A 23645-nucleotide genomic window follows, 5' to 3' on the forward strand; every position below is an offset into this window, starting at 1 on the left:
TCTCTGCATCACAGATTTACACTTAGCTGAAACAGATTTCCATTATTGTCCCATCAGGATTCTGTTGTTCTTTTTACCCATTTGGTTCCTCAGACTCCTTATGTTAAGCTCTATAATTTGTTTTGTTAGCTTATGTCTATATGATCAAGATTCACAGGCATGTGTCCCACATCTGCAGCGGGAGCTCTTCAGATAAATGTTGTTTTAGAGTGCTCAGCCAGCCTCAGGAATCTTCCTGCAAGGTGGGGTTCATCTCATAGAGCACCACGTTGCTCTAACACTGATAAATAGCTCAATTAATAAAGCCACATCCCAGATATGTACCTGGGAACTCCACCTGTAAAAGACTGGATGGACCTAAGCTTGACAGGCAGCCCTGGTTCCCTGGGTATTGTACACTAACTTAATTCACTCTTTTCTTTACCACTGATATCCCTTTGTCCACACTCATCATCTGCTTTCCCTATGGCATGACTTAATCCATTAGTGTGACCCACTTTCCTTGTTCTTCCTTATCTCATGTATCAAGAGTATGATACATGATACAGTTTTTCCTTATCTCATGTATCATAGTATGAGCTTACACACTCATACTATGCAGAAAAGCACCCTGTGAGTTTTCAGAAGGAAGTAGCCAACTGTATCTTCAGGCATTTCTAGATACCTGTCCCTAAGGCAGTAACTATTTGCTGCAAGTAAAGGCAGGTACTCAGCTAAATGAAATAATACCCTGATAATGTAATTCCCAAGATAGAGAGGGGAGGAGGGCAGGGACAGGATAAGAGGTTTTAATAATTTCCCTTTTCTAACAGGAAGCAAACAGAAGGAGCAATTATTAATTGCTGTCTCCCCTATCTGCAAAGCTTTCATTAGGAACTCGTGAAGGCTTAGAAGTACTTGAATGGGTGTATAGCTCTCTGGCTCTGCAACTCATTATTATTTACTTATTCATTTATTTATATTTATTTTCTCTATGGCAGGAAAGGCAGAAATTCTTTACTGACTTTTGTTCAAAAAGAGGTTTGGAGCCCCTAACTCTACCATCATCCACTCTAGAGGAATCACCATGACAAGTTTAATGGCTTCCAAAAATGTGGTGAGTATTTTGCTATTGTTTTGTCTCATCTACACTGCTTCTCCTGTGAGATGGACATTTGTCCTCCAGGAGTGCACAGTTCGTGGATTTCTTCAAAGGAAATTCTTTTGGTGGCAGCACTAGGACATGACTCAAGAAGGGTGGCTCAAGTCCCATTTCTGCTATAGCCCTCCTAGACCCTTGCTCCCAAGCTATGAGAAAAGTGGCTTTGTTGGGTTACCTGGGGCTCATTACTTCTGATCCGCAGAAAGCTTCTGCACCTTATACAGGAGAAAACAAAAGTGATTTGTTTTGTTGCCCCTCAAAAACACACCCAACAGTAAGGATTCTTGGTCAGATGAATTTCAGGCTTGTAGTGAGTTGGAAGGTGATGGAGAATGGGAAAAAGCCACTGCAATAGGCTCCTCAGGACATCCATCAGGACACTTCATTTGGAGCAAATATTAACACTGAGACTTGAAAAGGATCTGACACATCCACTTTAAATTCCCACCATTAATTATTGTGGAAAAATATTCATATGTGTCTCTCTTGACAAGCTTTGTGTCTCCTCTTATCAAGCCTTTTACCTCATCCAGACCTTATTAATTCATTCCCATTTTAATCAAATCTGGAGGCACTGGACTGTACCAAGTGGCATTGTCCCATAGGATGGGAGGAGAGCAGATCTGAGCCGTACTGCAGGAGCTGCTTTACTTTCTGCCAGTCACAGTATCTTTTTCATACATCTTTCCATCTCCCTGTCTGTAAAATGTGCAAAGTATTGCTTACTGCACTTCAAAAATCCTGTGAGTTCCATAGTTGTGGATAACTAAATATTATGACATATAAAAGCACAGGGTATAGATTTATCATAGACTTCACACTTGTATTTCACACTCTGTATTAATGTGGCACTCCATGGTGACATGATATTTACCAAAGACTTCCTGGGAGCAGATTTGAAATTTTATTTATTTTTTCAAGGCTAAAAACTGTTAAGCTCAGTGTTTATTTGCAATGGAAAGGGAAGGTGCTCAATGAATGGTAATGATAGGTTTATAGTCATAAAAATAGCCTTTCCTATCTCAAGCTAAAAAAAATAAAATACTCCCTGAGATTTTTTTCTGGCATGAAGACAGTCAAATTGTCTTTTTAAATAATGTGGAAATCATAAAAAGTATAGAGAACAATCATAGAAGACTGTATGATAATCTGGCACTGTGGAAATCGCAAATTTTAATCTCCCCCCCTGAGTCAATGAAATATGCAAAGGAAAAACTGCATAATACAGTCAGCTCTGTGCAATCCCTGGGTAGCTGGAGTTAGTAAGATAGTCCGTGTGTGTTGTTTATTTCTTGGTTAATAACAAATCCACCAAATTTGTTTGATGGTGAAGGATGAAAAAATGCTCTCTGATGTTCAGTTGTTGCACAAAGCTGCTCTATCAAATATCCAATATTTAATGATGCTCTGGTAAGTTTCTGATCATGCTTATCTTACTGAAAATTCTCATTGAAACATGAAAAGTCAGTTGGCTTGAATTTGTGCAGCTGCCATCAGCATTCATTTGCCATAATGGATTTTCTTGGTGATCCATCAAACCCAGCTTTTTCTCCAGCAGAAACCAGCAAGCCATCTGAAGCTGGGGGGGTGGGGGGGGAAGTCTGTTCCCTCAGCCATGCTTACCAGCTTGTGACTGGTTTCCTTTTTAAATCCAAACATGTTTTCTTGCAAATTTTGAAGAAATCTGAACTGGTATCAGATTCAGGATTCTTTCCTTCTTTAAAGAGTGTGAAATATTTTGTTAATTAATGTCAGTCATAAAATGACAGCGGTGTTGTCTTCCTGCAGTGTGCAAACCTTTGCTAGACAAACAGCAGCAGCAAACTCGCCAAGCAGGCAGCTGTCCCTAAAACGTGACTGAATGAAGTGTGCCTTTTGTTTAACAGCTTCTTTTTCCAAGAGGTTTTCTTTGCTTTCAGTGCCCGAGTTACACTTGGAATAATGTATCGCCGCAATTTCCAAACACAGCTGAGGACTCAGCCTGAACTTGCTTGGGCTTCTGATTAAGAAGAGCACTTCAGCATTTGCTTAATCTAAGCATATACTTAAGGGTCTAATGAACTGGACATCACACTTATGCCCCTCTAATTAGAGATTACTCAAATTGTGCTTCAGTCCAGACAAACACTGGAAAATGACCCAGGCCATCTCTTAATTCAGTGACAGGGACAACTCCTGTGAGTGGAAAACCTACTTGTAAACCACAGGTACAATGGGTTTGTCTATACTTAGAGCTACACAGATATATGCTGGTCTGAACTAGACACGGAGGCGCTGGCAGGATTGCCCAGAAAGTCCTGAATGAGGAAGTAATGTTGCATGTAGACAAGCTGAAATCACACCATTTTGTTCAATTCCTTTTCCAGGTATCACAGAAGGAAGTTAGGCTGTGAAATAACACTTGTGTTGCATGGAGTGATGATGTTGGCAGCTCAAGACTGACGCACCTGAAAGTGAAGTGGCTCCATACGTGTGCAAAGCCATTTTGCAGTTGGCTGGGACCAGAGATAGGGCCAACACACCAATTATTGCAGAGGGGAAGGTAAGCTCCAGAAGATAACATAAACAAACAGAGTCTGACTACAGCTGTGACGAGTGGCTGAGCTCTGATGAGATTTTCAGAGAGAAGATCTGATTGATCTAGCTTCAAAAGAGACATGCTAGGTGCAAGGCAACTTGTAAGGAGGCTTAGTGTGTTTTCAGACAGGCAGTTTTCATCAGGGTATTCATGAGCATCTGTCAGATTTTGTCATTCAAAGTTTCATTGAAAAATTTCTTATTTCCCCAATAGTTCTGCCTGTGACTTTCCCAAATCTGGATACTTCAGATGGAAAATCTCCACATGTCTTCCTTTTTAAGAGTGAGACCAACCTCTCAATAATGGCTTTGAAGCAAGTTTATCACTTTACTTTCCTCTCTCTACAAACCATACTTTCTCATTAAACATGACAGAGTTACCCCCAGATCAACAAGCTAGAACAAATACCATCCTGCTGTAACAAGAGACCGGTCCTTTTGGGGGGAGCAATCAATCCCATTCGGTGGCACGTGCCTAATGGATCTGTCTCTTTCATTAGCTCTGAGCTTCTAATAACCACTGTCTTCGCCAAATGAGGGATGTGCTATGTCGGCCTCTTCTCCCTTTTTCTCCTCCCTTCCCTGCCTTGTCAGCAGCATGCTAATTTATGTAATCAATTCATAGTGTGGCTTAATGAATAGCTTTGAAGTCGTTAGATTCGTCTGCTGGTAAAGGGGCTGATTGGTCAGCCTCTGAATCGTTTCCATTTTCTGAAGCTTGACAATGTCAGCCAACATAATTGCTTTAGAAACACCCTTGGGAGACACTTGGGAAGTAGATGCACACTCCCCCTTTATATTTGAGTGGAAGACAAATTGGAACAATAATAATAGTTAACATTTTTTTTTCGGCCACAATTTACATCATTAAAACACTCCCCAAACATTAACTAATTTTTGCAGTGTGCCCAAAAGATGAATTGTTATTTCTCTTATACAGATGGGAGAGAACCACAGAGACAGCAGGTCTCAAGCTCCTGGTGGGTACCTTTGTGCACAGGAAGGCTGGTGGTGAGCCCAGGTTGACAATGGCCCTTCCATACCTGTCTCCTATAGAAATTCCCAGGGAATGTGAGCCCCAGGACGTTCATTTTTAGATCAGAAAAAGAATCAGAAAACAATATTGTCTCATAAACACCAGAAACACATTCAAAGACATTATGAACCTTCTTTTCCTAGGAATGTGGTTCTGATGGAGGCAGGAGCACAGAGGCAGTTCCTGTGTTTTGGACCCACCTGGTATTGATTTGATATTTGATCTTGACTGACATCCCTGCGGATGCCTCTCTTCTCATCATCCAAGCACTCTTCTGTCTTCACATCTGAGTCCCGACCTCCTGAACATGGGCAGAGTGATGCACAGCTGAGATCAGCCCTCCCACATGATGTGCAGCTGGCGTAAGGAAAGGGATTGTGGAAAGGGGGCAAATGCTCCTTGACTTCCCACTGCCATGGGATGGATGAGCATGGATGCTAGCAGCATGCTCTGAGGGGGCCTTGTGTAGATGCGATTTGATGCAGTATCCTTGGGTCAGAGACCCAGCTGGGTGCTCAGCCCTCCTACCAAAGCCTGTATAGGTGCAGCCACACCACAACAATTTAGCTAGAAGCCAGCAAGAAGGTGAGCTTTTCCTTTCAGCATCACTGTCTGTTGCCAGCAGAGCCAAGTACTACTTTAATTACTCTGACTTTCAAACACAAACTGTTTTGCTGTGCTTTATAATGTTTATTCAAGTGTTTCAGACTCTGCAACGAGCTGTGGTGCAGGGTGCCCTCGGCCGCACCATTTCAGTAATGACTGGCGTTTCTGACAGAGACTAATAGCAGAAATTGTTATCCGTGTAGTTGGCAAAATACTGTGAGCCAGAAATTGGATTTTGCCCCCTCCCGCATCCTTCTTCACTTGTTAATGAGCTACTTCTTCAAGGTGCCAATGGTAAAGCTGTAAAATGAGACGGGCAATTTGTTTTCTGGGCTTGAGGCCCTCAGACACAGTAACGCACCGTTATTTATTTTAATGCATCGTTCCCATAAAATTGCATGATGCTTTACAGGTACGCCAGGAAGACAAGTTTCCTTATCCCGGGGACCTGTAAGATGAGATACTGATTAGATGCTAAAGCAACACGAACACGAGATGGAGTCACTCATCCCAGGTATAGGCCAGGGGGGTGAAAATTGTGTTTGTTGCCCGTGCCCTCTTAGACTTCTAGAAGTTGGGAATAGACGGGGTGTTTCTTTCTAGACAGGGGTATTTGGACTCCTTTAACAGCACTAGAAAGATGTGGCCTTTTCAACTGAGTGATTTATCCTGCTCTAATTTGGATTAATTACCCTATTCTGCTGGATACTGACATGTGCCATCAGGGAAAGGTTTCAACAAGGTCTTGGTTCTCTACTCCATGTCGTCAGGAATGGAGACAAATATGTTTCACAGTGGGCATAACTCAGATGTGCCCTTTCAACAGGCAGGAACAGTGATCCTAAGTGTTTTATTTTTCTTCTTCTTTCTTTCTTTATTTAATGCTTTCCTGTTGCTCACTGAAAAGGCAGAGTGACACTCTCCCCATTTTGGATTGGAGAGAAAATGAAAAAAAGAAGTATAAGAGGTATGACCTGCCCATGGTGCATGCACGGAGGGCTCCACAACCAGATCACACAGGGACAATATCTGTTTTTTCATGCAACACCAGCCTACAGCTGCAGAATGAATCTTCTTTCAGAGAAGGAGCTACAACATATTGGGAGCTTCCCACTGTGTGCAAGCACAAGGTGAAGCCAGAACAGACAAGTGTCACACCTCACCATAGCAGGGACAACCTGTGTGGGTTCTGGACACCATTTTGCCCCTTCTTCTTCTAGGGTCAAACCTCACACATCTTGTGATTTTCCAGCTGATACCACCACAGGTACTCATCATGAGAACACTGCCATCCCTTCCCTTTTCTTCATCCAACCCCAGTTTTAATCTTAAGAAAAATGTAAGGAAAACCATCACAAGCAACTGAAAGGTTCTGCCTTCACCATGAGATCATTTTAATTTCTTGACTGAATACCCAAGCAGTCTCTTCACCTGTAATATCACATGTAATTATTTTTGCCATCGAGAGGAAAAGAAATCGTGTTGACTGCTTGTCCCTGCTGTTCAAGAAACTCCAAGGGACCATAATGCATTGCTATTATTTTGCAAGAAAAACTCCTTCTGTGCATTGTTGATTTGACTTGATTTAGAAGGGGAAACTGCAAGGCAATTGTCACCTCTTCTTCCCATGCAGGCATCAGGTCTGAGCAGAGACAAGAGGTGTGTAGTTCCCAGTGACAGGTTATTGCCCAGGTTGAGATATAGTGCCTTTTTGTTTTATTCTCCATCTAAATTAGTTACTGCAAAGAGATTTCCCTGGTGGAAAATTAGTTTCAATATTTATTTTCTACCTGACACTTTATTATTCTTTTATTGAGTGGAATGTGCACCTTCTCTTTCAAAGCAGGTTTTTATGCAGAGCTGTCTATAACCTGCCTTTGCTGTTTTGGTTTATAAACTCATGCCAGGTGCCTGTCAGAACTGCCCACACAGTACAGATGAGCAACTGTTTGGTGGCTGACCATTTGTCCACCCTCAAAACTAAATAAAATGTAAACAACTGGCTCAATTGAAGCAATGAAGGAAATAATTTGGTATTTCTTTCATAGCCAAACAATAAGAGCGTTGTTGGGAACCCAACCCAATATTCCTGTAACTTGCCAAAAATGCTTAATTCAAAGTGGTTTATTTATAATGTGGTCATTTCTAACAATAGGAAAGCATCCTGCTGGACTGAGGCATCCTTCATAACTGGGGAAGGGAACAGCTCAGTGGGAATATGCTCAGGTGTTGGAGATGTATCTCACTGCCCCTCTCTGCTTAGGAGCACATAAATGCTTGGCAGTGTTCTGCATCTGCTCCTTCAGTCTCTCCTCTTTACAGCTCTCTGCTTTGTACAAAATACTCAAATGTTACTTGAAGAAGGGGTGGATTCATCGCCTTGAGGTCAATGACTCTGGATAGGACAGTGGGGACAACGGAGAGTGTGTTCTTCAGGAACTTCCTCTCCAGGCTTTTCTACCACTTTGCTTTTCCTGGCAGGGACATGCAGGATTGCTGAAGTACCAGACTTGATTTGCATGGTGACTTGAAACCCGTGTATTGAGGCAATGGTTTAGCAACCTGTGTTGTTTTTTACATTCACTACCCTACAACAAATTTAAAGTTCAGATACATGGTATGGAAACAAGAGGAGAGAGCAGCACCCTTTCCTTTTTTTTTTTTTTTTTTTTTTTTTTTTCACTTGCTAGCCTTTCCATTAAGAGAGGTTGAGTGTGATTTCAAATCCCCTCAGGTCAAGGTAACTGAATCCAGGTTTACCACATCACTGCTGGATTACAAGAATATAGGTGCCATCAGGTTTTCTTTGCAAAGGACTCAAAAGTGAAAACACCCTTCAGCCAAAATTGTTTGGCAAATTCCATCATCACTGACAGTTTTCTGTTTGCAGCTCATATCCTGCTTTGCTCCCCTTGTTTCTCTCGGAGGCTCTTGCAGGCAGCACATCTTTCCTGGTGAACTGTAGATCTATAGACAGGTCAGTAGACCTGTTGTCTGCTTCTGCTGTTGTCAAGTTTGGGGCAAATTGTTTCATATTTAAGTGTTCACTTCTCCCAATTTTAAATAGTTTTAGTGTTAATATCTGTACAGAATACTTGAAAAACTAAGTGCAAATGTAAGATTAATAATTTCACAGTACTACAGTCTCATCATTGGGACTTAACTGTTTTAAACGTCATCCAGTAGCCCCAAAATGCTCAATCTTCCTAGTGCTGTGGTTCCAGCAGCTCTTATGAATTTCAGTAACTCAGCTACTCTGGTGTCCCCCATCCCCTCTCCAAATAGGGGTGACTTTCAGGTGTTCATTATATAAAATATGAACAACTCTTACAGTACTTTTCCCCAAAATGTGTCAAAGAACTAACCAAAACCATACTGGGTTTAAATAGATTTCAGGCATTTACAGGGTTATAGTAGGAAAGATTTAGCAAGCAAATGTTTATAATGGATCTTTCTCACAAAATGACTGTATGCAGGACAATACAATATTACAGAGCATATCAGTGAGGTATTTACATTAAGAATGTCATCTATTTTTGTAATGGAAATACAAGAATTTCTGCTGATGTTTTGGAGTCTGAAATGTGTTTTCCTCCTCCATGAGCTGATTATTTTTTTCTCACTTTGGTGTCTTATTTGTATCGTTTCTGCTTATACAATTTTATTGTGACATCTGGCTGCAAAATAAAAATGTAGCCTACAGGAAAACTTAGAATTGTGTTCTCCTCAGTGCATCAGTCAGACAATAAAATAGCCATCTCTAGAAAAGTGTGTTTACAAAAGCTGTTATTTGTAAGTAGAAAGTTTTCTTTTGGCTTTACATCCAAATAAGAGTGTAGAGACAAATTTTCATATTGTGTAATCTGGCATCAGGATGGCTCCACCAGTTCTTGTGAGCTAGAAGTCTAGTCAGGAGACCTCCTTTCCTTCTTTCCTGTAACTTGTTCTGACAATATCTAATAATATGCCTTCACTGGATGTGTATATGTAATATATATATATATATTTGTTTCTTTGCTTGCTTGCTTCTTTGTTTTGGGGTAGGAGGTGATATTTTTAAATGTTTATCCCACTGTTCCTTTTCATCCTGAGAACAACTAACAGTCTTCTGTCCAGATTTAGACAACCAGTTCTGAAAACAACAGCAATTTGAGCTTCAATATCCTCCCTTGAAAACTATGAGTAATACTACTAAGAGGAGAGTGGAAGAGTTAATTGTGGATTAGAAGTAGTTCTGCAATTGCTGTCACAAAGTATTAATATATTGATTACCTGTAGGCTTAAGAAAAGAATGAAAGCAATGTGATTGCCTCCTTACAAGCTGTTTACCTCTGATTACCTCCATATAAACAGTACAGAGAAAAATGCAGGCAGATCAAAGCAATTTTGGGAACAGACTGACTAAACAAGTTACTTTAGCAACATGTTATAGAGAAAAGGATGGAAATGCCTGCCTGGAGGTCCCAATGCATGAAGAAGACTGGAAATAACTTTACAGATGAAGAGGAATTGTCTGGAGAAAAGGCTGGTTGGAGATAGTAACCCTGTTTTATTCACCTGATCATGCTAGAAAGTGGATTATACTACAGTATTGTCACACATTGAAACATGAAATGAACATACAGATGAAATGATACCTGCCTCTGAGTTTGCCATTAAAGTCAATAGTACTTCCCAGGTGCAACCTGTTTTGACTGTTCACCTTAGGATGGAACGAGTTGTTCACTACATCTGTTTGCCTCCACTGACTCAAAGGGACAGGAGACCAGTTCACATGGAAATATCTCCATCATTATTCTGTCAGTAGAAATGAAGTCTAGATTTCAACAATGGGTGACACCAACAATTTTCAAGAAGAGATTAGATGAGACAAAAACCTATTCCTATGGTTTAACTCCCATGTTCTTGTAGTAGACATAAGGAGATAAATGGTCAATCCAGTTCAACTGCTTTATTAGTCAGGCCCCAAAGTTTCATTCCTTGAAGGAAATAGGATGATGTCAGCTTTGAATTCCTACACACAAGATTTGGTTCAGGTTTGTAAGCATTGCAATCACGTACTGTCAGAGATTCCACAGGACATCAATATGGCTGGACATGACCTGAGATAAGAGGGTACCTGCTCCCTTCCTGGCAGGACATTCTGGTTGGGTTCACTTGGCCTTTATACCTCTGCTTAGACAACTTGGTTGAGCCCTCAACTTTAAGTAGTGATGATGATGTTGTTTACATGTGAACTGTAGCTGCAGTCTTGTCATAGCCAGGGAAAGCACCATCATTATATTCCATGGCATCCTAAATGTGACTTGTGTCACCAAATGAAGGTGTTATCTTTGCTGCTGTTATCCTTCTACATATTCTGTTGAGTGAAATGAGAACTTATATACTCTGTTAAAGTGGTGTTATGCAATAAAAAAGGGTTCTCAATTCTGCCCCTGTATCTCACAGGGCAAATGTGATTGCTGTAACTGCAACTTGTGCAGTGTTTACTGCTTGGTGAGACAGAGTGTTAGGAGCTGAGTAAGATTTAGGCAAATACAGACTAGCACAATTTATTTATTTATTTATTTATTTTTACTCAAAGATATTCTTTTGTTTCTTCCCTGGCTGAATTGAGGAACTTCATGACTTCATGTTCATGACATAGTGATTTTGAGTGTTCCACCTAGAAACTACAGGTTCCCTGAAGTGTGAGATCTGGGCATAAGTTCATTCCAAAACACTTTTTCTGTAGGCATCTGTAGCCCATCTCAATTCATCTTGTCCAAGTTATGTATATATATATTTAACTCATGTTACACAGTTATGTTCGTTATGACCACAGCTCAAACAAATCCATGTAATTTAATTTTCTGCAAGTAATTATCTGCTCATCTGATTCTGATTGTTTATACCAGAGTAATTGCATTAATGTCATCAAAGTTACACAAGCTTAATCAGAGTGTCTCTTGATCTGAGACAATCCACAGAAGATGTGCTTCTTGACCTCTTACTCAGTTCACCTTTACACAAAACAGAGATGATGAATCAACTCCTCTAGGCTGAAGGCAAACAAACTGAGCTAAAAAATTCCTTTCCTTCCTAACTCATGACCAGGAGAATTTATGGGTTTTCAGAGAGGAACATGAGTGCAGGACCCATGTAACATTTTGTCCAGAGGAGCTGGAAACAAGAGGTGGGAATGGCAGAAGCAAAAAGTATAAATTATTCTAGATGCATTTGACATTGAGGAATGATGCAGGTGTTTCTGGGAAGACCTGCATGTTTTCCTTTAAGGTCTCCAGTGAGCTGCCTACATATAGGCATGCCGAGTCATTTGAGATACCTGAGGATACCTTTCCCAGCTCTCTGAGTACTGTTACAGAAGGACAGATGCAGCGTTGACAGCTCTGTTTGGGTGTTTTTGATAACCCGAATTGAACAATTACATCTAGGCAACTGAACCAAACCTATAGTATCTGGAAAATGTAATGCTGCTTGGAGTCATAATCCACTGCTACCGGGAAGCTGATGACCTTAACAGAGATAATACATGGTTGGATTCAGTCCGGTATTGTAAGTGGAAGATTTCACCTGAGGTATTTTGTTTTGCTAATTTTCTTGCAACACACCTAGTTGCCTCAGGTCCTTATAATTTGCCAGTGACTGCCATGGGTTCAGGCTCATGACTCCCTTCCTTCATGAAAGGATTTACAAATAGGAAAATAGATCCTTCATTAAGGCATAACTCAGCAACCTATGCTTTAAAACTCCAAGCCAACAGAAATCTTCCCAATGAAGGCTACTACATTAGATGCACTTGCAAACCTGTGACACTTTCAGAAAACACAGCTAACAGCCTGCAAAGCCAAGTATTTTATTAGCTATCTATATCTCTGCAGCTGGGGAATTGATCTAATCACAGACAATCCTAGCTAATGACAAATAAATAGGATTTTGTTTACCTGCTTTACCATCCAGCTTCTAAAACTTACCTAAGTTGCACTTCAAAAGCCTTTGGTGGTTCTGTCTGTATGGATCCAGCTGTGTAAGGGACAAAGTATGCAAGCAGGACTGGCACTAAGGTAACTCACCACTTTCTTATCTTACTTTTCCACTTCCACACCTAAGGTCCTAAGGCTGCAACCTGCAGCTGCATTTGAAGATGGTGACTTGATTGTCTGTAAAGATGTTCATTGTTTCCCACAGTTACAGATGGCATAGACTCAATTTATATAATCAGATCTACCCGCTGTATTTGTTAGATGAATTCCATCTGTACAGGGTACCTCTTTACCATTTTAGTTGTTCACCCTTTGTGGGAATATTCCTTAATGGGAATTAAGGTCAAAGGAGACAAATAGACATTTTTATAACACAATTCATACGACTGGCTTCAGACAATTATTTTACAAGGAGATGAATCATGTTCTACAAGTGTTTCTTTGCTCCACTGAGTATAAAAGTAGCCTAGACAACTAGTTTGGATGTAGATATCAGAAACGCCTTGATTTGAACAGAGGTGTGCACTCCAGGCTGATTGCATATTTAATATCCTGACCTGCAAATCTTTTCAGATAAACACAAAGATATGTAACTCATATAAAAGTGTTATGAATGTATAAATAAATATTAGAAGGTTTTCAAACATAGCATTTTGAGAGTACACACTTCAATCCTTTATATATATATATTTATTTATTTATTTTTACTTCATGATCTGCTTGAACTGCAGTAGACAATATTTCAGCACCAAGATTTGGTATCAGGATTTTGGTATCTATCTGCAAGAAAAGATGTAGTTTAACACTGCTTATTGAGCTAACGCAGTGATAACAGCATACAAATCATATATACCTAAAGGAGTATATGTGTGTATAGATATTAGTGATGTAATCTTGCCTTTAATATTGCACAGTCACAGCATTTAATTCAAAGATTGGTACCAAAGGAAAATCTTTTGACAGTGAGTTAAAGTAATATTGCATAATTTAATTAACCAGCAGATATAAATGTAGAGCAGTACAGTCTCGGACTGTAGCATTTTTGATACCAGTAGAAATACATTCTGGATTTTTCACTGTCATATTTGCTATCATTTTTCTTAATAACTTTATAAGTGAGTCACATTGAAAGATATGATCTCCAGAGAGGTTTCTGTTTAGTTTTATAGTGGATTTGGATTTTTGCATTTAGGGCCATTTGAAATCCCAAATGGTATCCATCAAAGAGACTTTCACTATGAAGTATGTTGCTGCAGCTTCCTGAGCTCCCTTAAAAATCCGCTTACCAAGTCATGGCATTAAGTGGGGCAATGGTATTTAAATTCAGACCATTGAGAAATTGACTATTACATATCTTTGGTGTATAAAGTTTGCTGATAGCTTCTAATTTCAAAGGTCTTTTGGAGGATTCACAAAGCTCTTGAGAGTACTATGAAGGAATTCAATATTGTTTTCTTCTGTAACTAAAGTGCCTAAGAGATTAAACATAGAGGGAAGTCTTGCATTAGAAGAGGTTGACAAGATAGAGGATACATTAAGAATTCATCCAGCTCATCAACAAAGTTATGAGCAGACATGAAACAGCAGAAATCACTATTGCAAACCACACTTTCATGCCTCTAAATCTGAATCTGATATAGCAAACTCACATCATTCTCTTTTTTCCTCGACAAAGTAGTAGTATTGCTTCATTGGAAAGTAGAATTGAGAAACTGTATTTCCCAGAAGCTTACTGTTAAATATTAAGATGTTTAAGTCATATGCCAAAGTCTTGAGTTCAAGTCACAAGTAGTTTAGAGGTATTTCTGTTTGATTTTAGGGCAAGTCAACTGTTAAAATGAGAGTGTTCCTTCTCTATTGCTTTTCTATGTTGTAGGAAAATAACCTAACATGACTGTTCACTGGCAAATTGATCTACTTCACTGTAGAAAAAATTTCTTTTCCATCAAGGCCACAACAGGAAAGGATTTATCTTGGCTCTATGATCATTTGTCAAGTGTTCCAGAATATTTGTTATTCTGATAATATTAGGGATTGATCACATCCCTTAGTGAGGGGTTGTGGGACATGGTCATTGGTAGGGAACACCACAGAGCCAGTGCAAGTTGATTGTGGAGCTCAAGACCAACTAAGTGGTGCAGCAAGATATGATTGCAAGAGTTGTTCACTCTGCAAATTCCACACCACTGCTCAACAACCTCATTGAAACCCAGAAAACACTTCTTCAGTTATTCCTACAGCTCATGCAGTTCCTTTTGACAAGAATAGGAGTTTTCTGAATTTAAGGGAAAGAAATTGGAAGCTGAATGTCACACTTGTCCATCGTCCTATTTTTCTGCAGAAGTCTAAAGGATGATAAATCAACCTACTCACTTCTCACAAGAGTAGCAAATTAGAAAAAACATCCCTAGTTTTTTAAAAAAGCAGCTATAACCAAAGAAACATCAGTATATCTGTCCTTGTCCTCCCTCTCCTGGCATTTCCCTCTCTCCCCCTGAAAATATTACCCATCCCACTAAGAGGAATGACAAATGCTCACACAAGAGAAAAGGGAGTGCATCCCCGCTGCCAGCTAGCCACCCTGTAGATCACACTAACCAAAGCTTTCATGTCTGATGAACACAACACAGGGCATTACTCAGGACTGGGAGGCTGTGTTTTGCTGCAGGACGCAGTGGGCTCAGCTGCGTGTATTAATGATTCATGCTTACTTTGCCAGCACATAATGAATCGTAATCATATGGAACCAGTGTACGGCAGTACTCGAGGCACATTTGTCCAGCTAATAGTTTGACTTCATCTGAAATGTTTCATTGGGTCACTGACCTATTAATTGTAGGCAGAGAGCGGGAGATAATATATAGTCGATACACTTCGAGGCAGACTCCCTTCTTCACAGTTACCAAGCAACCTCCTCCAGCTCTGCACAGTGCTGCTGCTACTTTTCCTCTCTTCCCACTGCAAACTTAGTGATGGAGAGCGTGTGCTCGTGAGAGCGTCGGAGGGTAAGAGATGAGGCAGAGCATATTTAAGTTAGATGGCTTTTTACAAGCATTAAGCAATGCACTCCTGTAATAAACAACTATGCCAGAGCTAATACTCAATAAACAGTGTGCTTTATAAGCAATTAGGGACTCACATTGTGGAACAGCCATTTCAGTGGAACACACACTACTACCCTAACAATGCTTAGCAAGATAAGTGGCTTGTTAAAAGCATCATAATTCTCTTTTAAAAATCAATTAACAGTTTGGTGCGTTTTTATTTTTATTTTTTTGGTCTATGGACTGCTGTGTGTCTTATTCAAATGAGGATGAATCCAGAGAACTTGTTCTGTTCATTAGTTGCTGTTTAACCCTCAAAAATGCAACTGGAAGTAAACTTGCAAAATAAATGAGTAAAATTTTATAGGAAGAGTCAAGTTCTGCATCCCAAGTTTTGCATCCCAAGAAACAGCTGAAAATGCTGAGATGAGTCAGATAAACACATTTTCTCTGGATGAAGGAGAAGCCAGAGCACATTATCAAACCATTTCCTTTATGTTTCTTGGTAATTTTTTCAAAATTAAATTCATTAATAATCATTTCCCAAAATCATTCTGGATAAGTAGCAGAGCTTTAGTTTAGAGAGGTTTGTTTGTGATTTCTACATAAACAGGCATTATATAGTTCTCTTCCTGAAGATACAAAATATGTTTTCCTTTTCTCCTAATGAAACCCACTTCATGGGATCAGTCTATCAGTTCATCAAGCATAGAAAAGAAAGTGAAAAAGTCATGTAGAGGAACCCCCTGGCGATGCCTTTGCCTCCCCTCCATCACTAGTGGGCAGAGAGAAGGGCGAAATGCTCTCCTGATTTCACTTCACAAAGCCAGAGATGTTTTCAGTCATTTCTGCATGCAAAGGTAAAAAGCCAGAGTCGTTTTCTAAGTGAGGTTGAACACTTTCATCCACTTTGAGTATCCACAGGATTTTTTCTTTTTTTTTCCTGGACCCATCCTTATTTTTCCCTGAGCTGTGATGTGCTCTCCCTGCCATCGATTTCCTATCAGCTCTTTCTAAGCACCTTTATTCTTCTCTCCCTGATTAATTATTAAACTATTATTTCAAATGCTGCATCCAAGAGTTTGTAAATCAAAACACAGCCTCCACCTGCCTCTCTTCAAACTTTGGGCTGTTCAGGCTTTGCTGGAGGAAAATCAGCTGCTGTGAACTGGGAATTTCCCCTTCATACCAGTAAGCCCCTCAGAAAACACATCCAAGAAAAGGAAACAGATTTTGGAAGGTGATAAAGAAACAACACTGCACTTCATTGCTGGATTTCTGCTCATAATTACAGCACATACTAAACACACATTGGGATTATCTTGGATGACCAATACAGTTCTCATGTACTTTCCAAGGAAAGCAGTTACAAAAGAGCTTGTACAGACTTTATAATCCTGCTGAGCTGTGCTGATCTCACAGACAAGTGAGCATTTAGACTGCAGAGCCTCTGAGGTGACATGAAAGCATATTGTCCTGTTACAGGCAGGATGCAAAAATGGAAAGTGAAGACTCAAAATCAGCCTTCAGTAAGAATTGCAGCATAACATGGGCTGTTTGGAGAAGTTTCCAGTTTTTATGCTTGAATTAAACTAGCTAGAAACTGCTTTTCTCTCTCCTGCCATGGAAACTTTCATGCTTCTGGGAAAAGATAAAAAACACAAACACTTTGCCTAAAAGTCAAGCAGTTTCATTCCCCTGCACAACTGCCAGGGCTGCAGAGCCATCTGGCTTTTTCCTGCTTTCTTCTCCAACCACCAGGTGCAATCCAAATGCGGTTTTGCAGTGCCTTGAGAGCAGGAGTACAAGTCAAAGTACATCCTTTGTCAATCTAGACTTTTTCTCCTGTCTATCTAAAGATTGTATTCTTCTGAATAAGATGCTCCTGCCACCTAAAAATAGTATGAGTGGCACTGCTGAAAGTAAACCTGCTTATACTCACCCAAGCTCACACTGATATTACTTTAAAATCAGCCCAATATAAAAGTGACTGAGAAGTCCTCTGAGAGAGGAACTTAATGTTTATTAAGTTAAGTGACCCTGAGCAGTTCAGGGACCAAAACTGAACCAAATATGTCCAGACCATTACAATACTGAACTGGAAAGAGAGGTCCTATTGCTATCTGTTGCCTGGTTCCTCTGAGCCATACATTTTTCACTGACACTTTTGTTCCAGCCAAGAAAGAGAGAGAAAAAAATGTCACAAAAGCAACATAATATGATTGTAATTACAGAAGTAATACTTCATAGAGTATTTGCATTAATAATAATAATAATAATCAACATGCATATTTTATCTATTCTAGAGAGGCTAAACCAAATTTCAGGATCACTTTTATTTCAGGCAGGCCAGATCCTGTTCAATAATAATTAAAAAGCAGTTTGGATCATTTCATTGTGAGTGAAAAAGGAAGATTTTCATTAACTTCAGAGAGCTTTGCAGCATGCTTTCACCTTGTTGCTGATGTAGAAAAATAAGAAACAAGCACATTAGAGTCAATAAGCCTTTTTGTACTGATTGCCTGTTAAAAATTACATGTCAGTTACAAAAGTAAAAGGTTTGTAAAGTTTATCTGGGTTTCTTGCTGTGGTGAGAGGTAAATTGTCATGGCTGACAGCTTCTTTCCTTACAAAGTCCAAGTGTCTTTTTAGTCCTGGTCTGTAAAAAGAAAATCAAGGACTCATATCCTTGCCCTTTTTCCCACTCTACATTCCTGCTGTATTTGGAGGAGTTGAATGCAGCAAAGTTTGAGGATGGAAATGTTGTCCCTGGCCCCCAGCCACTAGTGCCCTCCATCCTTTGTCACTGGAAAGCCTTGCAGGGAGCACTTCAGTTTTCACTCAGGCATCATTCAGGAAATGTGTTACCGACATTGAAGAGATTTAATCTCTGTGAAGGCCAACCTCTTAATTGTCAAGAGGATAACCTCAATGTTATTAAGATTTTTCCCCCCTCTGATTATGAATAGAGATGAATAATTCCCTCTCCTCTCCTCTCCTCTCCTCTCCTCTCCTCTCCTCTCCTCTCCTCTCCTCTCCTCTCCTCTCCTCTCCTCTCCTCTCCTCTCCTCTCCTCTCCTCTCCTCTCCTCTCCTCTCCTCTCCTCTCCTCTCCTCTCCTCTCCTCTCCTCTCCTCTCCTCTCCTCTCCTCTCCTCTCCTCTCCTCTCCTCTCCTCTCCTCTCCTCTCCTCTCCTCTCCCTCTCCCTCTCCCTCTCCCTCTCCCTCTCCCTCTCCCTCTCCCTCTCCCTCTCCCTCTCCCTCTCCCTCTCCCTCTCCCTCTCCCTCTCCCTCTCCCTCTCCCTCTCCCTCTCCCTCTCCCTCTCCCTCTCCCTCTCCCTCTCCCTCTCCCTCTCCCTCTCCCTCTCCCTCTCCCTCTCCTCATGAAAAGAAAAACCCTACTGTCTAATCTGCTACTCACGTTTAGCTTTGTAAAAACACATCCTTGATTTTTGTAAAGAAGTATGCTAATTCTAGTGTGAATGTGACTAGTCAGAGATGAATCTAGAAAAAGCAGTAAGTATTAATGTAATTTCAGCTGATCTCAGTCCAATTTGAGTCCACTTTCGAAATTTAAAGCAGTAAGAGACAAAGCCAATACTATAAAGCCAAGGTTCGATATGACCTACTATTCAGAATGAGTTTCCTTTTGAGAGTAATCTGCTCTGGATTCATCCCAGATAACCCTGCAGCATTTAACAGCAGCAGAGATAATTATCCTACACTCCCTGTCTAGCAGGACCTTGCAACCTCTAAGGCTCTGCAGTGTCCCCAAAACACAACTAAGAAAAGTTAGCCTAGAGTCAATAGATGGAAAAGAACTCAGCATGGTCTTCATCTCCAAAGTAAAGGATTTACAGGGTCTGAGAACTGAAGGAGGATTTGAAATGAAATGTTGAATCTGAAATGACCAGAGGGAAGTACAGTCCCTTCGGATTGATTTGGATTTCAGGGGATTAAAATGGGCCTCCTTGGAGGCTCCTCTCTCCTCTGGTGATTCCAGGGGAGCAGATGGTAGCTACGTTTTTAATTTAACACCTTTGTTAACTGTCCAAATGATCCAAATTTTACATGTCTGGTCCCTTACAAAGATTCAGCTTGTTTTTTAAATCACTAATTAATGGAAGATACGACAGCAAAAGTGTTCCTTTTTGCTTGTCTGACACAATGTTTTCAACTCCCAGGAGTATATTGCAGTACTATAGCACTTGGTGAGCCTCCAATTGCTGCGATCATATCAGCAGAGTTGCCTTCACTTTCTCCCTTCTTTCTCTCTCCCTTTCTTTCCTTTGTGTTACAGGAAATAAAGCTGAAAAATGGGCATTTTGCTGCAAGAAGGAACAAAGTTCTGCATTTCAATATTGTAAAAACATTATTTTAGAGTGCCCTGATTTTATTTCAGTAACTAATTGATCCTTTTTAAGCTTCTCATCTTGACAGAGTTAAGACTCACAGAAACCACCTGAGATAATTTCAGGCATGAGGTCTGAAACTCAAGTGCAAGAAAACTCATGTTGTCTTTAACGTGTTTTATAACATGTTGCATGGGAAATATACTGTTTTGCTAGGTGGTTAAGAAATAGGCAAATAGCATTGTATCTTTTTCATTTTGTGAACAATCACAGCCACAGTAAAACACAGAAAACCTGGCTCTGCAATGCAGCTTGACAAAAAGCTCTGCCATGTGCCTCCAATTTTGAGGCAGCAATATATATAGCAACAACTCATGAAGTCTGTTATGATACCTGAAAAACCTACAGTAAGCAAAGCTGAAATGAATGATAAACAAAACAGAGCCCATTTTTCTCCAGTTGTGTTTAAGTGTATGGTGGCTGTCAAGACAAGATGCACATTAGTACTTAACTGAGAATGACTTCAGAGAGCAATTCGTAAACCTCCATTAATAACTCCCTGACAGCCTGGCAGTGCCTGTCTTGGCATTTATCTAACAGCAGGCCACTATTACAGTGTGACAAGTTTCATTCCTCCAGAGACCTCTCAAATACCTGTAGGATCTGGAAACATTTGAGAAGGGAAAAGTGCAGCACTTCTGCTTTCTCCACTCAGATTAGATTTATTATCATACTTAATCCAGCATGAATATGACCTTATTTAGCATGACAGATATAACTGCATATATATTAGCTCACCTCGGTGTTAGCTCCAGTGTGAAATTACTTGTTTCCTTGTTGAAAACAAACAGCACAGCCTAAAAAACTGTCGATGTTGTCTTCCACATCTTATACACAGTTTATATGCAAGTTGCACAAGATACTGTTTGCTGAGGCCACTGCTGTCTTCTGTGGCTATTCTAGGAGTTCTCAAGCTTTCCTCAGGGGTCTGGGAGCAGCTGCATACTCTCTAGGCATGAAAAATATCAGGAAGAGCACTGAAAGTCTCCTGCTGGTCATTATAAGAACACACCTTGCACTCCAAAGAGCACTGATACTCAAACAGTATAGATACACAACAGCTTCCACCACACAGCTCAGGGGCTAGGGTCTGTTTCTTGGACAACTCCCAAAGATAGTATAGATGGAGCCTATGTAGTGTTGGCAAACACTTGTCTCCCTGGGGACACAGACCCCGTCTGCAAAATATATGGAAGAAACGTACCAGCTTTTGCAAAGCTTTCATTCAGCTCATGGTTGCAACTCTTCTAATAATGACACATGACAGCTCTGTAAAAATGTTTTTAGTTGCCAAGACAAGCAATGGAAATGAAAGGCCAGATTATGTTTGTGAATACAACCTGAATTAGCTCCTCTTTTCTTCCCCTGTGCAGGTGGAATACATTTTGAGACAAAGGGGATCTGTTTCCAACATGAGATGGGGCTGGAATTTCTCCAGTAATGGTGATAATCTGGAAGACTAGAAAAGAGTGAGAAGTGCCTGGCTGTTAAAGAAGACAAGGGGGAGAAACAAGGAAATGCTGATAATTGTATTTGACTTCAGCTTCCCAAAGCAGAACAAGCAAACTGTTATGCAATATAGGGTGAACAAGCTGAGCATATATCAGAAACCTCGTGCTTTATCCAGTGATGTGGCTGTGTTGGCCAGAGAAGAGTCTGCGAGACACTGGAAGTCATTTTCCTGCCTGTCCTGGGTGGCATCTTGTTTTTATATCACACTTCAAGAAAAACAGCTGGGTTAATGGTAGGGTTTTCAAGGGAACATAATGATCAGCAGTGTGATGTACATGGCCTAGAAGTAAGACTGAAGGAACTGGAGTTGCTCAGCCAACAGAGAGAAGACCAAAGAGGAAAGCTTTAATAAGCTTCTGCAAAGGGAAGGGTAAGCTTTTCTCTGTGCCCATGCTGGACAGGACAAAAAATGTCCAAATATTTATATTTGGGATTACCCTGACTCACGTGCAGGACCTTGCACTTGGCCTGTTTGAACTTCATTAGGTTCACTTCTCATGCCTGTCAAGGTCCCTGTGGAGGATATCCCTTCCCACTAGTTTCCCTTCCCACTAGCTTATCAACCACACCACTCAGCTTGGTGCCATCTGCAGACATGCTGAGGGTGCAGTGAATCTCACTGTCTATGTCATTAATGATGATATTAATTAATATTGGTCCCACTACGGACCCTTGAAGGATAACACATGTCACTGATTTCCTTTTGGACACTGAGCCATTGTTTGTAATTCTTTGGATTTGGCCATCTAGACAGTTCCTAATCCATCTAATGTGGTCCATCCACACAATCCATATCTCCAGTTATATTTTATATGCATAAAAGACAATGGCATGTTAGATTAGAATATTAGATAACTAAATATCAGCTACATGTCCATCCTCCCTCAAGTTTTCTCACGTTTTCTTCAGGAGCATGTGTCTTTTTTCTCTCTTTGAACCTCCCTCAGTTGGGTCTTGAGTGCCATGTTTATGTACATCTTCATACTACTTTAAAGCCCTCTGAAGCTCATCCTGCTGCAAGAATCCTCCAGACAGCACAGCTACTAATGCCATCAAGCATATTTCCCAGGAGAGTTTTATTAAAGCTTAGAAAGGAATTTGAGATCCTCAGCCTACCATATACAAAACAGTAATAATTTTCCATTGCTTCCAGGGAAGGGAAAATAGATAAGAACTTGAGCTATATCCAGTTATTCTTTACAGCTCATTGAGGGGGAAGGGGTCTTAGATCCCAGGGATTTAGCTTCAGAAGTTATGTGTATATCAGGATTTGAGATAGTCTTTGATTTTAGTGAAATAAAACAGAGAAACATTTTCTTGAGGGAGCCAGGAAAAAATAATAATAAATAAATAAATGAATAAAAAATCCAGTCTTAAGGCTGACTTTCTTTTGAATTGCTTCTCCAGCTCCCGTCTCCAGAATTCATTACAATAAGCAAATACTCATACATCATTGGTTTAATATGACAACTATGATGCTTAATAAGGCTGGAAGAAACATCACTGTGACTCTATTTGAGCCTCCTAAACAATCAGTTATTGCTCAGAAGGTTACACCAATTTTTATAGTTTGGGAGTTGATTTGCAATTTGTATTCATCTTTCATTTTGACTAGGCCAATTGTATGTTCTATCTGCATTATTAGCTCCATAAAAATTCATTCCTAGACATAAAAATCTCAGATTTCTAATAATGCCTCCCCTACCTCGTAGGGGGGTATTTGTGGTTTTATTTGGAACAGAAAGGCAGTTAAGCTGGATTGCTTTTCTGTCCAGTTTCACTCAGGGCCTAATCCATCTACTTTAAACCTCTCCAGTCAAATTTTAACTGAATTGTTTCTATGTCTAGATGGGAGAAATCCATCTTTGCACAATTTATGAATTCTGAATAACTGAAATTATTGCATATCAAATGCCTCACTATGCAGAGTCACTCTGGGCAGGCAGGGCTCCTGACAGATTTGGCACACAGTCTGAAGATGGTAAGGAACCAAACCATGTAATTAACACAACCTTTGCATTCTGGTGGAACAATAGGCATGCTGCACAGATAAATCTGAGCTGAAGATATCAGTTTAGTCAAAAGAACTGGAAGTTAGGAGGTCTCAGTGAAAGGGCAAAAATGACAGTGTAAAGAATGGAGGTGACAAAGCAGTTGTGGATAAATGGAGGAACAAATGGGCATGTTTCTGTAGCAGAAAGATCCTGTTGTGCCACAGGGCTAGCTGGGGAAGCTGGCTTCCAGGAGGTGAGAACGGAGACTCCATGGATGGACGTATTGAGAAGTCAGGTGTCTGTGTTTTGAAAGGATTTCAAACACCATAAACAAGTTTGGGG

At 40.3% G+C, this 23645-nt stretch overlaps 1 protein-coding gene across 2 annotated transcripts in view; it reads left to right on the forward strand.

The window, feature by feature from the left end:
• Positions 1-23645, forward strand: part of SFMBT2 (Scm like with four mbt domains 2) — a 180711-nt gene that overhangs the window by 124841 nt on the left and 32225 nt on the right. The window contains exons 22-24 of one of the 2 annotated variants that reach the window (XR_014319396.1): positions 981-1096; positions 3508-3683; positions 4898-5486. The gene's annotated coding sequence lies outside the window, so the exon portion shown is untranslated. Of the gene's footprint in view, positions 1-980; positions 1097-3507; positions 3684-4897; positions 5487-23645 lie in introns of those variants that run through there. The other variant, XR_014319395.1, reaches the window with a different exon arrangement.

This window comes from Aythya marila, assembly GCF_965140915.1.
Source record: "Aythya marila genome assembly, chromosome: 1".
NCBI lineage: Eukaryota > Metazoa > Chordata > Aves > Anseriformes > Anatidae > Aythya > Aythya marila.